This window comes from Serinus canaria, chromosome 6 (assembly GCF_022539315.1).
Source record: "Serinus canaria isolate serCan28SL12 chromosome 6, serCan2020, whole genome shotgun sequence".
In the NCBI taxonomy this organism is placed as follows: domain Eukaryota; kingdom Metazoa; phylum Chordata; class Aves; order Passeriformes; family Fringillidae; genus Serinus; species Serinus canaria.
Window position 1 is genome coordinate 24,603,839 of NC_066320.1, and position 16,706 is coordinate 24,620,544.

Genomic DNA, 16,706 nt, shown 5'->3' on the forward strand with positions numbered 1-16,706 from the left:
TATACTCTGCAAACAACCTTCTTTTACTCTGAGTAGCATATACTTCATACTTTGATCAAAATCCATCAGAATAGTGCCAGTTTCCACAATTAGTTTTGAATTTTTTAAGAGGCACTGAAAAATGGCACTGAACTCTGTGAGCATGGTCACTAGACACGTTCTTCCATCCAGGGTCATTCATGGAGGTGGCAGAAGGCTAATTAAGGAGACTGCAGCTCAGTGTATTCTGTCCATACTGACATCCTGCTTCCCCTTGCAGCACTGACATCAACCAACAAGACAAAACAGGCATGGAAGAATGAAGAATCTTGAGTTCTGAGTTTATTACAGCTTCATGATCTGTTTCTCAGGTGGGAGATGATGACAGAAGAGTACACTGGCTCTTATAAAACATGTCATGTCTTATGACCCTCTGGGCCAGCAGAGAGAAACAGGTTTTCAAAGACACTGCTGCAGAGAATCAAGTTCCACAGCAGAAATTAGGATCCTTGGTCACAGGTGTTGAGATCCTCCTGTCTCCTTCCCTTCTAGCTGCAGATTTTCTTGCCCTTCTTCTTGTGTTATCATTGGCACTCATTCAATTCAATCTCCCAGCTGGCTCAGTGACCTGACCATTGCAGGGAACACAGCCCTAAATCAACTGGGAAACAAAACTACTGAGTAGGGTGTGAAGGGAGACACAGGGGACTTAGTCCTGACACAGACTGTTGCAGTGGAACAAGTCTGACTTGTTTTTGTTTGAGTGGTGGACTCTCCTCATGGCTTTGCAGTCTTAATAACAAGACAAGGTGAACACTCTTTGTAAGACTGTTTTGTCCCTTACTTGGAAGGTTAATGGCTGGCTTGATTTGTATCAGAATAAGGTTTTATTTGGAAGCAAATCATCATGCCAGGTTGCATCAATACTGCCTAATCTCCCCAAATTCTTTTTCAGACCCAGAAGAATTAGCTCTTCTGCAGATCAGAATTAGGGGCTTTACAATCTAACCTTTTCCTTTTCCATTCAAACTCTTTTCTTGACACCAAAGATGAGAGTCTTTAATATCAGAAAGCCCCAGAAATTAAGCTCTTGAACAGTGCCAAAAGAGAAGAGCTGATCAAAGGGCTAGTGGCAGATATGGGACTTGATACCTCAAAGGGCATCCAGCCTACAAGTACGTTTTGTATTTTTGAAAGCATGGAATTCTCTTACTTTCCTATCAGAGCACTATTTATGCAGCCTCAGAGGCACTGCACTTTCAAATAAAACAGGAACTACTTGTCCCAGAGATCTTAAATTATTTCTACAACAAGAGATGACAACAAAAAGACCAACGATGCTATGCAGGAGTCAAGACTGCAGAAGTGAGAAACTGTCAGATATTTTGTTACATACTCTTAATATTATATTCAGGCCTCTTGCTTGCTATATTTCTCATCCAGCTTCAGTTTCCACCCCACCCCCTACAAAGCATGAGGTACGAGATCCTAAAATTCTGCTACCCTGAAAGGGAAAAATTTTATACTCTACCTCATTTTAGTGGCTCATTCTCAAGGATAGCTAGTCACACTAAAAATCAGTACTTCACAAAATCTAGTCACACTTTCATGCTGTTGTTAAGAATCATCACCTAATTTTGATCTTGGTTGCACTAGGAAAAGTCAGAAGCAAATCCCAGACCTGTAGCAAATTCATCACAGCTTAGCAATCTACTGTGTGTTACCTGAGGCATTTCCCTTTCTGTGAACACACTTTTATCCCCAAGACATTAGCCTTAGTTTGATTTGTTTCTTTTGACCCAAGCTTAGTTCTGCCACTTTGCATTGCCAAGCAAAGAGCACATACCTGGATATTGATGCCAATTGATCCATTGGCACCTATCAGCCTGATAATCTCTTTATTTAACTGAAATGTTAATGCCCGAGACTACAATTCTATACTGTCACTCATGGACAGAATCAGTGTAAATAAATTTAAAGGCAGCAGGTAAGGGAGAGGCAGAGGCCACAGGACATTGTGGAAGCTATTTCACAGTATCTGTGAGCATGTACTAGAAGTCACATAGCTGATGATTTGCCCCCCACTTCTCTCTCTAGAATATACTTTATGAGTTTTGCTAACTGAAAATGTTGCTGGGAGGAAGCCACACTGACCTCATGTCCCAGTAATCCTGTTCCATAAAAACCAAAAAAGCTAATGTAACAAACAAACAAACAAAAAATTAAAATAATTTTAACCTCTTTCACATAATATAGGTATTCCCATATTTAGAATACTGTGTGTGTGCAAATGCACACATAAGTATTTGTGTGTAAACACAGCATTTAAAGAAGGAAAGGTTTGTTTTACAAATTGGTCAACATTTTAATATGTCAGATGGTCTTACTTGGTTTACCTGAGTAAATTTCCAATCAGTATAAATGGCTTCAGGGCACAGGCACTTTTTTTCTTTTTTTTTTTCTAAGGGGAAAAATACATGATTTTCAGTGTTAATGAAAAGAAACCCTCCAAAAGCAGGCACTATTTGCAGCACCAAGCTATTGCCATGAGGACTCAGCCACTGAAGAAACAGTTAATTGTTATAGGTAATATTCAAAGACCTGAAATAAAAGTTCTCTGACAAATTCCTCCAACACTGCCTAAAAAGAGCAAGACCAGCACTATACAGACCTCTGAATGATGAAGCTGCATTTTAGAAGTTGATTTTAATTTGTTTTTCCTCCAGTACAACTTCAGCAGTTTTCATCTGTTTCCTCAGAGAAATCCCACACACCCTGTACAGGTTTGGAAGCCCATGTCCAGACATATTAATGAACCAGTAAACAGAATATATTGCCTCTATCCCTAAATAGGCTGGAATTAGGAAGAGCAGGTGCAGGATTAGCAGAGAATCCAGAGTAGAGGAAGGATTACACAGACAGGATTTGAAAGACCCAGCAATAATCAGCTCTCGGACAGAATTTAGAGCTGCTTTGGCTTAGCAGATAATGTTTCATTGGGTTTTCCCTGGAGTTCCTTTTAAGAACATTTGAGGGAGTTGCAAGTTTTGTTTGTGTTGGCTTTTCTTATCTTTTCACACAAAAACCAGCTGGATGTGGAAGAAACCAACATGGATATGAGAAGCTGAGAGTGCTCAAACCTCCTGAGACAAGAAAAATCCTGTGTCACTTGACATGAGAAGCAGATATGGATATGTGCCTTCAACTACAGCGAGGCCCTGACTGCTCCTACAGATAATAACAGGTATACAAGCAAGGACAGCTAGAAAACACACAAAAAAATTTAAATACTACAGTGGTAAGAGAGATTTTATTCAGACTGGCCTCCTGACTCACAAGTTTTATAGTAAATTCCCTATTTTCCTTAGTGTAAAAATTGCTCAAAGAACGGGGACAATGCCACATATTTAAATCAAAAATAGGAAGAAAACAGGTGAAGTGGCAGGTTCATAAAAAGCTACATGCAGGGCACAGTTTGTTCAGAACAACCAAGGAAAATCCCACATTTTATGACTATGCTGGCTGATCAACAGTTCTGGTTTCTAACAAGCAGAAATATGTATTTTTGTTGTAAATATTTTGTGTGTTTCAAAACCCTGGTGTTTCAGGAGAGCCACTGTAAAGTCACTATCTTTGAAATTTCAAAAAAAAAAACAAAAACGTTTAATCTGGAACATCTTCAGGGGAAAAAAAAAAGAAAAAAACATGAGGAAAACCTGAATGTTTCATCTACTTCAAAATGAATTGTTTAAAGATGTGTCACAAAACATTGCTTTGTTTTGCAAATTTTTGGAAATTTAATAGAATTTTATTACAGAATGTTTGGGTCTCAACAGAACAGACATGTAGGAGGAAATCAAACAAAATTTTGACCCTAACTTAACAGAAGGAAACATTCCTCTGTGCCTTGTATCATTTATTTCAGAAAAATGAAATATCTACCTTTCATAAATAAAATAAAAAATAACAAAGTCCTTACTATACAGAAGGCTAAATATTTAAGTCCTAATTAGGTGTGCACCTTTGAGCATAAAGAAAAGAGAAAAAGAATGGGTACTAACCCTCCTTGTAGACTTGGCCCTGAATTCTTCAGAGAGTTTAATCCCCCTCAAACAAAGGATGATTCAGAACTGTAAATCTAAGCTGGAGGGCCTGGGAATGCTATGCAAATATTTTAATGCATTGTGTACCCATCAAACAAAGAAAATAATCAACTTGATTTGCAAGAACCCCCCACCTATAATTCTGTAAAGTCCCTCCTTTAATCCTCTCAATCCTCCCCACCTTGACTCCATCCTTTATTTTCTTTTATCTCTGATTCCACCTCTTTTGTTTTTTCTCTCCTTTCTATTCCAGCAGGCAAGTGACTGTCTGCTCCCCCTCTGGTTCATTTTTTTTCACACCTCTTTCCAACTACTTAATTATTACTTGTGTGAACTCAGCATCACAACAGTCCAATCATAGTCCAGGAGACTGTTGCTCCCATTCATACAAATATCAATAAAGCAGTTGCTGCAGAGAACACAAAGCACAGTATCTGCAAAGATACAGACTAAAGGCAGCCAAAATAAGCTGAAACCCAACTATGCCCGAGGTTGTTTTGTCATAAATGACAGAGAAAAAAAATACAGAATGGGAGAAAAAAAGAGAAAAATAGAAAACCCCTTGAATTCTTTAAGTCTTGGCACATGGCAGTGGAGCAGTGGATGTTCCTTAGAAACCATCTCCTCCCATGCATGATGGGCTCAATGAGAAACATATATAGGCACTTAATTGAAAAGCAGAAGGGGGGACCAGAGCCACAGGTTGATGGGAGGCAGCAGCTGACCTCCTGACAAGCAGTGAGGTATGGCAAAGACAGCAAAGTCTGGGAAGTGAGGATCTGCAGCTCTACTTTTAGTGTAAGAGCTGGGGAGCATGGCAAAGAGGTGTGTCCTGTGGCTGCAGCAGAAATCAAGGTGTGTGATTTCTGCAGCTGCACTCTGAATCAGAGATGGCCACATTTGGGGGGTCAGGGGTCACATTTGGGTAACAGCTGGGACATGAGCTGCTGAAGGCCTGAACAGGAGCATTATCCCTGTAGCCAGCTAGGAAAGGTGGCATGTTAGAAACAGGAGTGCAAAAAAAAAAAAAAAAAAAAAAAACACAGAAAAACCAAAAATCACTGGGCTTTGACACAACTTGCACAGAAAACCTGGCCTGATAGAAACCAGCTTTATGGCTCCCTACAGCTGGAGCCATAGGATGGATGGAGCTGTTCCTCCTTCCTAATGGCCACCACCTACAGAGCCAGTCATCTGGATCAAAGAGGAGTTGCCATGCTGCCCTTCAGTAGTCCTCTTAATCCACAGCAACACACTAAAATAGCATCTTTAAGGCAGCTCAGGAAGACATCTCCTCCTCCTCGTCTCTAGCATTAACATTTCAAAAGCAAATAAATCCTGATTCACAGAAAAGGACTCAATGTCCCCCCAGACAGGCTCATGCAGGGAATTATTTGGAAGTGAGCAAGGCAGACACTGATTTTTGCTGGTTCAGAACATCAGGGATGTGTTTCACTCCACAGCAATGAAGGGGAAGCTAGAAGGGAGCAGGATCCAGTGCATATCTAAGTGTGGGTGAGTTCAGGCAAAGCCCTACTAAATTTGTAGTAAAGAATACAGTATCTATAAATAAATCTATTCACTGCAGCAGTACCTGAGTAACTACTGTAGCTGCAGTGTGTAGTTACAGCTACACAGCTCTGATGAGAAAAGTTACAGTTCCCAAACCCTGACAAGGGATAAGACATGAGAAGACCATCAGAGCCTCCACCATCTGTGTCTCCCCTCTTGTCAGAAATTTAGGCCAGAAGACTTTGGTTCAGCTAGTAAAGGAACCCATCTCCTCTTTAACTCCTGAGAAGCCAGGGAAGCTAGGCATGTATAAACCTTCACAGATCCTGCCATCAGGGACTTCAGAAAAGCCCAGCTGAAGTCAGTGACAAAGTAAAGCAGTATTGGGCAGGATCAGACAGCTGGATCTCTTCATCTGCAGGTTAGAATATCACCCACCAGACCTGTGATACCCAAACTGTGACACACAATTCAACTGCAAGAAATCCTGCAGCACACAGCCAAAAATGATGTTACACTGCTTCATGGGCCAGTGGGCAGCCAAAACCCTGACTAGGAGGAAATAAGCAAGAAGAGACTTCTCTAAAAACATATCTGTGCTGTTATAGAGCCTGTCAGCTCCACCTTGCAATGCCTGGGAGCCATCACCAAACTCCCAGCTGAAAAACCATCCCAGAGCTTCCCTGTACTCTACTGTGCAATGCCTGTGGGATGAATGCTCCAGGGATGGCACAGTTGGTCTCTACAAGCCCACCCTTCCTTCTCTGCTCTATCTCTGTCTGTAATATGTATGATTACACACATGTGTGTGTACTCCATCAGTATCACACTGCACTTACACCTCTAGAACGCACTGGCTAAATTATTTATGTTAAAAACTCATCTTACCATTGCTGCAAGTCATGCCAAGAACTGTTCAAAGACACCATTCACAAATACTCCCTCCAGCTGAGTTTGATAAAGGATAATTTATCAGTTTTAATGATTGAAAAATCAAGCACCAGGAATCCCAGTCACATGTGATTCAACCTTACCACAAATGATTCCCTGTTCTGTTTGGCCCCATAAACACTGTATATTCTGCTGACCTTCCACTGATTTAGCAAGTGCACATGTTCTCAGCAGCATTTTAACTAAGTGGGGAACCTTCTGAGGAAAAAGCATTGTTAAATTCACAGGACAAAATGCTAGGATTTACACTGGGATTCAAATTCCCATTTCACCAGTGGTTGTAGAGACATAGATAAATTATTTAATGATATTAGACCTTTTTTGTCCTCCCATCAGTTGTCTGGTCTTGAAGTACTGGTTTCCCAATGTCTACAAAACTACCAGTAAGATTTTGTATCTGTTTCTTTTAATTGTCTTGAATAGAGTAGAACATACACCAGTAGTGTAGGTAGTGAAACACTAATGACATCTGAGTAGCATATGAAACCAATAAATGCTAATTATGTGGGGTTATATTTGGGGCTTGAGTAAAAATATGTATGAAATACAAGAAATTATATTTATCAGGGTAACCTCTGTAAGATCTCAAAGGTATACAGGTCCTAACACTTACTGAAATGATCCATTAGAAGAAGTCTACCTTACTGAAGTCCAGTATGCTGTCTGTGAGCCCAGGCTCATCCACAAGCTCAGAAAGAATGTTTTACCTTCTTGCCAAATATTTTACTCTGCTTTTCTGTGCTGCAATGGCAGGAGACTGCAAGAGGAAGCTCTTCTGACATGCTAAGAGGAATAATTTAATTTTGCATTCAAAATGAGTCTTTTTATTGACTTCAGTGGATTTTGGATCAAGATCAGAGACTAGTAAAATGAATGTTAACCAAGTGAGAGCCTGTGTGGCTGATTCTCAAACCGTGGAATACCGATTAAAAATGAGATCCATGACTTACAAAAAGCTTTGATAAATTTGCATTTAAAAGCTTGTAAACCATTCCCAAGACAGGCTTGGATTCTTTTTTTCCAAGTTTTCCTTCTATTTCACTCGGTAGCCTTCTCTGTACATCCATATTTTTAATTTATAATGGACCTTGTTCTTATTTTCACCAAAGACTACAATAATGCACTACATTAGTAACTGCGATTTAAGAAGGGTAAAAAAAAATCTTGTTTAACATAATAATCAAACATTTATTTTTCAAATTTAGTCACAATTAGGATCAGAGCAAGACATATTAATTATTCTGATTAATATTCAGCTTCACAAGGCTACGGTCTAATAATCAGATTTTATTGCATATAAAACTTTTGGGTTTCTGCTTTACTATCATTTATTGCAGCTATTTTCACCTATACTACTGCACAGAACTGGCATATTTCAGAGACATGCAACAGGTTTGAAATGGGCATATTCTCAACACTGCAGGAAGCAATGTCACCTCAGGGTGGTGGGGCAGCAGAGATGAAACCCCCCTTCCTTTATCTTCTTGAATCTAGAACATTGGTGGCCACATGAAAGTAGTTTCTCTCTCAAATGTAAAGTCCTGTCTAAATGCAGCTTTTAAGCATCAATAAATGCTTTTACTAACTGAACACTGAAGTGTAAGCAAATTTGCCTTTTAATGACCATAAAATACACTTACCCTTTCCAAATACCCTTGCTGTGGATTACACATTTATGACAAATATTAACATAATTAAGTTAAGTATCCTCTTGAAAAAAATACCTCTAATTTTGCTGTAGTTATTGGGTCTGCTTGTTGTGGTTTTTTACTGCAGACCTCCCAACTACACTTAAAATTACTGTGCTGATCACTTGCATTTACTGAAGTTCTCAAAACTCTGTGCAGGAACAATGCTGGCAATTTCTGTTCTCTCAGGCATTTTTTAGGTTGGCTAATTACATTCTCTGCCTAAACTTCCCCTGCAGCTTACGAAAGAGATGGTTTCCTTCTTCCTTTCCACAGAAATACTTTCTGCAGCTTCACCACCTGCTGTTAGAGAGGTCCAAATACATTCTGACCTAGAAGAAGAGATATTTCAGGTACAACAGAGAAAGGAAATGGAGATTTTTTGTTTATTTCACTGCTTCTTAGAAATGTTAGCTTATGCCAGCTGAGACAGGCTACCAGGTGTTTTTGTGTTTGTGTGTGTCTGTTTGCAGAGCCCTTCCACATATTCAAAGAGGGGACAAGCTTATTTTTCCTACTCTCCACAAATCAGTGAGGTGGAATACTTTTTTTCTGGATTGAAGCACATTAAGAAGGAGACTTTCATGTAAAGAATATTCACTGAAGGTCCTGGCTGAGAGCTGGGTACCTGCCTGGCCCTCTGTGAGAATCCCTCCTTTCCTCACCATTAACACTGCCTGGGAGAGCCCCAGCAAAGAACCCACCTGCCATGAAAGTCTGACCCAGAAGGAAGAAACATGGGCTCATTTCACTTTGGATTAAACTCAAGCTGGACCACAGCAGCCTGCAGTGTGAATGATTTGACAGATTACCAAGTAATATTTTATGACATTTAGGGATGGATTTTTCAGAAGAATGAGGCATTTATTTTTTCTGAGGTTTTGCGATTTTAGGACAGAACAGCCTTTCCACTGCTTGGATTTTGAAAGCAGACAAACTTAGAGAAAGAGAGAGAGAGAGAGAAAGAGGGTTTTGAGTTTTAAACTCTCTCCCTCCCCAGCAAAAATAATGTTGTTTTCTTTTGATGAATCTGTTTCCCTTATTCACAATTTCATTAAATATTGGTGCAGCAAGCATAGGAAATATCTTTTTGCTGAAAGACATATTTTTTCCATCTCAAGTGGTAGAGACCATACATCTCTCACACAGCAATAATACACAAGTATGCACAGTGTAATGTAGCACCTATTCATATAATTCCAAACAGAACATATACACACAGCTTTAGTATGGTTGTAATGTAGATATATTGAACAATATTAACCTTCTTTATAGTGGGAACATACTTTTTATTATGCACATGAATTGACTATTAATAAAAACTTTGCACTTACACAGCGCCTCACCCCAAAAAACTCAGAGAGATTTTCTCAGTGAAATACATTTCTGTTTTGCAGAAGTCAGGACCTACCACTTCCAAGTGTAAAACTTCAATTCAGCTTTTTCAGTTATGTGTTAAATGAGAAAGCAGGTAAAAAAATTGAAAAATTATAGATTATTAATTTTTTTACATTTGTTAAAGTCGCCTCTCCACTCCTACAGATATGAAAATAACTCAGTTAACTTGAGCACTGACATCTGTGGAGACACAGTGACACAGGCTGACATCACACAAGGAACACTCCAAGCTCCTGAGTCTGTTGTGACCTACACTGAAGTCTGTGCCCCTTTTGGTGGTAGCTGAATTAGCTGAAGATACCCTGGGCTGTGCCAGCCTGTCCCTTGTAGGAGTCAGCTCCAGCAGAGCCAGACTCCAAGGCTGAGCTTTATCCACTCTGGGATCCTCCTCACCAACCCAGGAGTGGTTTTGTCATGGAGGTGCCCAAACAAAATAAAGCTATATACAGATTTGGCTGTATCCACAGTGCCTTCAGGGACACAGCTAAAGACAAATTTAAAGTTCAGTTCTTCCTGACTTAGCCCCACAAGGCTACATTGCTAAACATGCAAACTTGTTACGGTACATCTGTTGTCCAAATGGTGGAAAAACCAGCTGAACTCAGACTGCCTGCAGGTCTTGCCTGGCTGCAAACACCAGAAACACCCTCAAAGAGCCACTTCATGGCTGACTTTTCTGATCCACATCAACCATTGGGTGAGTCTCAATCACATACTTGGTTGATCCACATCAACTATTGGGTGAGCTTAAATTATCCTCACTGAAAGCAAGGGAATCCCAAAGCACCAAGTGTGGGTTTGTTGGGTTTTTTTCTCCCTGAATTTCCTTTTAGCACAGGCTTGGCATGTTTGCACATCTCAGCTTCAGGGTAGGCTTAAATTCACTCTTGAAAGACACTGAGGTGGCAGCCACACTTACATAAGAGCAGCTGTACATAGCGTGATTTTAGTGGCTCACAGGAGCAGGCTGTGACAAGCACAGCACTTGCTGCTAGCCAGTTAAGATAGACTGCTTGATCATTATCAACCACCAGGAGAGGAAAATGCTTTTATCAGTATTATTTTGCTGTTTATTTAGAGATGTGAGCTGTAGGCATACTCTAGGAAGAAAGGAACACCTATCCAGTGTACTGGCATACAATAAGGACGGGCTCTGAGGCTCAAGAGAGTTGTCAGGTACACAGCTCTTGCTCCCCTCAACTTTCAGAGCACAGCATTTTTACAGCAAAGCCCACAGCATGTTTCTCCTACAGCTGCTGGAAAACCTTTTCTGTAAAATAACTGGAGCACATTAGCTGAAGGAAGAGAACAAAAAAAGGAAGAAAATAAGCCATATCATCATAATCCTCACTTGGATTTTTCTTATATTCCTGATGACAAATGAGAGATTAGAACTGAAAGTCTCATCAAAATGTTGTTGTCCCCAAGGTATACACAGATGTGGTTTGGAATTTTCACTCTTGCCATCTTTAGAAAAGTTTCAGTAATAATGAAAAGGAGAGGAAAACCCAACAAGTTCAACCAGGCAAAGAGCCAGAGCTCCAATTACAGCAATCAGGATTGGAAAAGAGTAATAGATTTTAATTGGTGCCTAAGGGGGGAAGGTCAGGCTCTTTGCAACAATGGGAGCTGTTGGTGGTAATTGACTGAATGATCCTGTGAGAGCTTGCAAATGGCAGCAACACTCTTGAAACAGCAGCATCAGAAAAGGTTTGGCATCATGGAGCAGGTGGAAAAGTTTTGCTGGTAGAGATAGCACAGAAGGACAACAGTGAAACACTTTAACAAGGAACATGACTTGGGAGACAGCTCTCAGCTCCAGGGTTTGAAATGTCAACACATATTTTCATTAGATAAATGTATTTAAGTTTAGAAACTACTATTACCATGCTAGGAGTTTGGAGCAGCAATGATTTGTCCTCTGCTACACTGAACCATTGAATGCTGACTTAAGCTTCCTCTATTCTTCCATGATAACCTAGAGCCACTCTGCCAAACAGGGCCAAATTATTGATGTCTTCTTTTCTGCACCTTTTTTTTTTCTTTTTGGTGAAAGGGTTTGTTTATATTTTTAAGCAATACAAATGAAGGGCACAAACTTGCACATGTGAACTGAATTTGTGATTCCCTCTCAGAAAGAAATGGTATAAAAGAAGATCTGGAAGATCACAATCTTCCAGAATTACAAGAATTAGGAGAAAAAATGATTTTGTGGCTAGGATTTCAACCAAAATCCTGTGTTCAGTTTCTGTCTGCAGCTAATTAGTTTTGACCTTCAAAAAACATAGATTTGATCTCATTCATGAACTAGGACTGAAAATAGTTCACCTGAACTACCTATTAACAAAAAAACCCAAAACCATAAATGAGCAAAGGACTCAAGTAGAAGCAAAAAACCAGAGAAACTGCCACACTTTCTTCCCCAGCTGATAATACCTGGGCTCATCTGCAATTGTTCTTCACTTTCTGGGAGCTGAGCAACATGGCATTAGGGAGGACATATGGATGTGTTTGTGTTTCTCCCTTCACTGCCAAAAGCTAAGCACAAACTGCTGTCATAAAGATTTGCTAAGCTATTACACTGATTATTTACCATTAGTAATAAATGGAAGACAAGTTGTACACCAGAACCCAAAGGAGCAGATTATGTTCAAACACAGGAAAAAAAAAAAAAGTCTCTTCCTATAAATTCTTAATTTATAAATAGGACAGAAGAATCTTGGTCTTGACGCAGAAGGGTGAGTCACAATAATATGATTTTGTGTTTTCAGGGCTGCATAATGTCCAGGAACAGCTGTAAGCCCATTGCCATGTTTATTATTAAGGAATTACTTCTAATGGATTGTCTTCACCAGAGAGCTACATCAGAGCACACAACATGCTCAAGAGTAGAGTTCACAGAAATTGCCAAGGAGAGACCAGCAACCAGGCCACACACACAAGGCTAAATCCTCTAAAACATTTTCTGTCTGAAAAAAAAATAACACATAAAAATAATATTCCAACTCTTGTGCAATGTGGTGTGCAAAGGAGCCCTAAACTAGGGAAAGGTGATTTTTTTAACCATATCTGATGAAGATATATCTTCTAATTCTGCATTGTAATCAGGCATCATAAATTAAGGTACAGTTGCATGGAGAACTTATTCCACAGCTTGCTGTCTGTCTTTGGTCTGTGTGGAAAAAGATACTGAACAAACACATAAGCATCTCAACACTCCACAAGAGAGACAAAACCCTGGGAAATGCCTGCACACAGAGAATTTGTAATGCAAGGACCAGATCACAGTTTCCTTCTAATTCTCCTTATTACCTTTAACGAAGGAATTAGGTACATGGGACTGGAGACTGAAGAGATTTTGTATTTACACAGAGGCAGAAAGACCTGAATGCATATGTGCAGTGGAGAATTCAGTGTTTTAAATTGAAGCTGTTCGGAGCAGACTTTTAACAACAATAGAAACAGCAAAGTGATTAAAAATGTAATTTAAGTACCATTATTATGTTCCACTGTTTTCAGTAAAATTTGTCTTGATAAATCTCTAAAGAATTTTAAAAGGAAACATTTCAAAACAAAATGGCTTTAGCTTTTTGCACACAAAACATTGTTATTCTAACATCAATCTCGTCAAGAAAGAAAAGTCTTAGATGACCTCAGCAGAAAAAAATAATGTTTTGATTAGGAATAAGTGCTTTCAATTAATATGATCTTTCGTCTGTCTCTAAATAACAAAATCCATTATTCATAACATTCTATATGCAATACAGAACTGCAAATTTGATTTTTGCTTGTCAAATACTTAATTTAAATGTTTCTGTAAAACATTATCTTTTGAAAATATTTCACCAGCTTTTTAACTGCAGTGTCAGTTTAAGAAAAAGCAACAAAAGTGTGTTGGCTGACAGATCTGTGGTAACAGTTGGCCACACTCAAAATTTACTACCAAGTATTTCTCTCAAATCCTCACATGTTCTTCTTAGCAAATGTGCACAGAAACACTGTGAAGGTACAAGTGAGCCCTGAAACATTCACCATGGTATGATTTCACTCTCCCATCCATGAAAAAAATGTTTCGGGAACAGTGGTCTAGGGCTTGATCCATTGAATCAGAATACATAGCAAGAACTCCTCTGATAGTTCTTTGTGAATGTATTTTGGTTAATGTCAACCTCAACACCACCCTCAGCACTGCCTCCAGCAATTGCCATTATCACTGCTCTGCTCCCTCAGCAGCTTTCTCCCCTTTGCTCTCACTTACCCCTAAATATTTACCTTTACAGATACACTGACCACATTTCAGTCCTTCTGAACGTGGTGGAAGAGATTCCTCCACAGAAAAACTGAGTTTGTGCAAATTCATGGGAGACCCATGCCCACCTGAAAGCCACGTTGTGGCAGACAGAAATTGAATTAATTCTGTTTATTCCCACCCACAGCCTCCCTATGCCATTGCTCTCACAGCTGTATGATAAGCACTGTATTTTCCTTGCTCCCCAAGTTATGTGCCTTTCCTAAATGGTTTAATTCCTTTTTTGACTGCTATTGAGAAAGAGGTGGAGAGATGGGAATCAAAAGGCACAAAAGAAAAGATACAGAATACAGTACCTTATTTTCAGGCAGTTTTGACCCTTGAATTCTCTGTTTGGTGTTAAATTTGACTCTTTTTTATTATTATCATTATTATTCTGGCTCTGGAAAATCTCTCTTTGTCCTTGCAACAAGAAACCTAAGCCTTTCACTTAGTAGCACCAAAAAGAAAAGGCCATTGATGGTTTTTGCAATATCTTTTTCATACCAGACACTTAATTATTCCCATTTTCTCCACGAAGCTTGGCTGCTTCCTCAAGGACCTCGTACTCTCAATTTGATATATGAGTCATCACTTGTTGGTCTCCAGTTCTCATGCTATTTGCATACAAGTCAAATCCCACATTTTCTTAGCAGTAGATGGCTTTCTAATTACATCCATTAATCTTTGCCATCACTCCCCTCTCTCTGCATTTACTAGCTCTTATCACTCAGAAGTTTAATAATCAAGAATATTTTTCTTGTTTATTTTCTTCACTTTCTTTTCCCTGTACTCCAAGCACAGCTAGACAGAAGGCAAAACCCTGGAGTATCCTTTCATTTCATCATTCATTTCTGCATAGCAACATATCTAGACTGCAGAAGGAGTGAGCAGTTGCAGTCTGCTGGCAAACATGCCCTGCAGATCACACAACCTGCTAATGAACAGACAGTACTTTGCTGCAGGCCTAGCAAGGGAGGGTTGAGTGGTCAATATTCAAACAACATTCTGGGGCTTTTTACATTATCATTTCCAAAGTGCCACAAAACAGCCATTGCACGGTTATGTCATGTTCTTTTTCAGTATCTTACATTATCATGTTCTTTTTCCCTTGAAGGTGAACTTGCAAAGATATATAGTATGAAGACAACTTCCAAGTTTCATGACCAAGAAGTATGCTCCTACCATGGCACAACAGGGAAAGGAGATAAAAGAGATTTAGTTATGTATCTTTAATACCTCAAAACCCAGAAGGTAACTGAAAAAAACACTGCTGTACATATTTTTAGCCCAACTTTATGGGACAAACTGAACAAACTGATTTTCAACTGCTTGGGACCAGTTTTTCCTAGAAAAAAAAAAAAATCAATATAATGGCAACTGGCCTTCTTCCTGGTTTGAACAGCCTGTCTTACTTATGGAAATAGATGGAGCTACAAGTTTGAAACTAAGACAGGTCTGTTCTTGCTCTGCCATCAATCCCAGCTGCCTGTTTATGGCCTGCAACTAACAACGCATTGCTCCTGTGCTCTCTAAGCTGCTGGCATGTATCCTTCCTTGCCAAAAGGGATATCATCTGTTCCAGAGCACTTGGTATATCACAGAGGAATTAAAAAGGGATAAAAGAATTGAAGGACATTCAACAAGAGATTATCATGCATAAATTTTAATTGTCCAGTTTGCAGAAAACAGGGAACAGACTCAGAAGGGAAAGAACACTTTTGAAACTCTAAAGTTGAATTCCATGGCTTGTACCTCCCTATCATTAGTTTCAACACCCAGTGTGCCCCTGGAGACCTCTGTGAGATACAAAGGCATACTGTAGTGCTACTTTGAGTGAGGAAATGTCAAAACTGCCACTATATTTGATAGGCTTACAAGAGCAGAAGTGGAATAAATGGGCTTTGATTTCACTTCATATCCAAGAAGAGATATGGATGTAGAGTAATGGCAAGGGCTTTGTGTGTAATGGCTATTGTGAGAGCTGTCATGTACTGCAGCCATGAATCAGAAAGTTTGGTAGCAGATGCTGCCAGACACTTCAAAAGTAAAAATACTCACTTTGAAAGATGAGGCTCTGCCTTCAGTTTGTTAATATGGACCAAATGATTGTTAATTATTTGTTTCCCCATAAACTCTGTATTAAAGACAGCACCAGCTTTGCAGAGACACATCTTCAGTGTCTCCAGAGAAACTACCCAACTGCCAGATCGCATCCAACAGACGTGAGCAACAATCCACCTTCCTAAACTAATAAAAAGTTATCCTTATTTGTGTGTGAGATGGGAGGCAGACAAGACAGTCTTCTAAAATGGAAATATAGTCTATACTTGTTTATCTGGTTCACAGCTAGATTTACTCTTGAATCTAAAGGTATTACAAGAAAAAGTGAAAGGTGTAATTGCATTAACCCAAGGACATCCCAAGATTATCAGATTTTCCAGTTACCACCACCAGAGGCTTGTAAAGCAGTTGACTTAATCCACCATTATTGCTGAACTGCAGAAAATTAAAGACCTCTTAATTCTCAGCGTGACACATCCCTGTTCCCATGGGTAGAGAACTGTTTGCATGGGTACAGTGCTATCCACTGAACCACCCCTGCAGCCCAAGAGAATCTCTTGTAGGTTTTCAACCCTTTTCAGATGAGATGGAACCTTTAGCTCAAACTGCTGAATGAAACAGATCTAGGCCACTGTATTTAGAGAAAAAAGACTCTCTCTGAAGCAAATGATGAGGCTATAAAGAATCACTAATTGTGGTCATATCATAGGAGACTTTTCATTC

The 16,706-nt window shown here is 39.4% G+C and overlaps 2 protein-coding genes across 4 annotated transcripts in view; one reads left to right on the forward strand and one right to left on the reverse strand.

Annotated features, from left to right (window-relative positions):
- SMC3 (structural maintenance of chromosomes 3) overlaps nucleotides 1–16,706 on the forward strand; it is a 1,169,611-nt gene that overhangs the window by 369,390 nt on the left and 783,515 nt on the right. Inside the window, exon 1 of one of the 3 annotated variants that reach the window (XM_050976246.1) lies at nucleotides 11,420–11,423. The exons of the other annotated variants lie outside the window; for them this stretch is intronic. The gene's annotated coding sequence lies outside the window, so the exon portion shown is untranslated. Of the gene's footprint in view, nucleotides 1–11,419; nucleotides 11,424–16,706 lie in introns of those variants that run through there. 3 annotated transcript variants of the gene reach the window in all.
- Nucleotides 1–16,706, reverse strand: part of LOC103814130 (VPS10 domain-containing receptor SorCS1) — a 258,007-nt gene that overhangs the window by 121,829 nt on the left and 119,472 nt on the right. The gene's annotated exons all lie outside the window — the stretch shown is intronic.